We start from the raw sequence: 1,267 nt of genomic DNA on the forward strand, positions 1-1,267 counted from the left end.
CCAAAAAACCCTGAAGATATCTCTTACCAAGAAAGTTAAATTGTCTCTTGGCCTTCATTCAAGCTTGTAAAAGCTCCTCCTGGAAGGGAAACATAAAACAAACCATTGGCTGCATTACGACAAAACAGTGACCTCTGATCTCTTTGGCAGAACATTTAATCCAGAACAGGGGCCATGCCAGGAAAAGAGGAACAGATTACATTTTGATAAACAAAGTGACGTTGGACGAAGTAACACCCTAATAGGAGCCAGGTAAATTATTTTATATAAATAACCCCTCAGTCCGGGGAGCCGGGTGTCCTGACCTTACCGACTTATCTGTGAGATAAACAAGATTTTACCCAGAAACCATTCCCCAGAACTAAGATGGATACACATTAAACATGTGTGAAGATATTGTGTGAGAAGGGCAGTGGAAAATAATGATGGAAACCTGGCTCACTAGTTTTTCTTGGCAAACTGCTCTCTAGCCGTACCTTAGCAGGCACTGTCACCTTGGCAGTCAGATTGGCTCAGAGGCAAGGGAATTCTGTGCAGCAGCAAACACTGCCGCAGGAGTCCAGGTGGTCACTTTGTAAGTAAAGCTGACCTCGTATTTACAAACACATTATGTGTTTATACTGCCATATTAAACAGAAAATTGTGGCAACATTGTTCATATTGTCATTGTCAATTTGTATTAGATGGGTGGATTGTCCTCTACTTTCTGCATTACTCTGACAGTCCACAGGAGGGCATTGTATACTGTACATTAGGTTTAGATTAGTGATGATGTTGATGATGAAAAAGAAGTCTCAGGAACTCGTGTTTAAATGATGAAGCAAATGGCATTTTAAACTGAGAATACTGACAGAGTGCAACTAGATAAAGTATGTACTATGACACTGAGGTGTGTTTTAACTAGTAGCCTACAGTATGTTGTAAGTTTGTCTAAGAAAAAAAAAAAAAGGTAACGCACACATTCTGAAAATCAGCGTGCTTGGTGCCTTGATTGCTAAGGTGTGTGTGGATGTGTGTATGTGTGTGTGTGTATGTGTGTGTGTGTGTGTGTGTGTGTGTGTGTGTGTGTGTGTGTGTGTGTGTGTGTGTGTGTGTGTGTGTGTGTGTGTGTGTGTGTGTGTGTGTGTGTGTGTGTGTGTGTGTGTGCGTATGTGTGTCTGAGTGTGTGTGAGTGTGTTTTCCAGTAAGGGCTGACTCACTCGCCTATGACAATGTGTTTTAGCTGTTTCGTGGGAAATGTCTGATAATTTTCAATCAATTTTCAATT

This window comes from Gymnodraco acuticeps, unplaced genomic scaffold (assembly GCF_902827175.1).
Source record: "Gymnodraco acuticeps unplaced genomic scaffold, fGymAcu1.1, whole genome shotgun sequence".
Taxonomy (NCBI): domain Eukaryota; kingdom Metazoa; phylum Chordata; class Actinopteri; order Perciformes; family Bathydraconidae; genus Gymnodraco; species Gymnodraco acuticeps.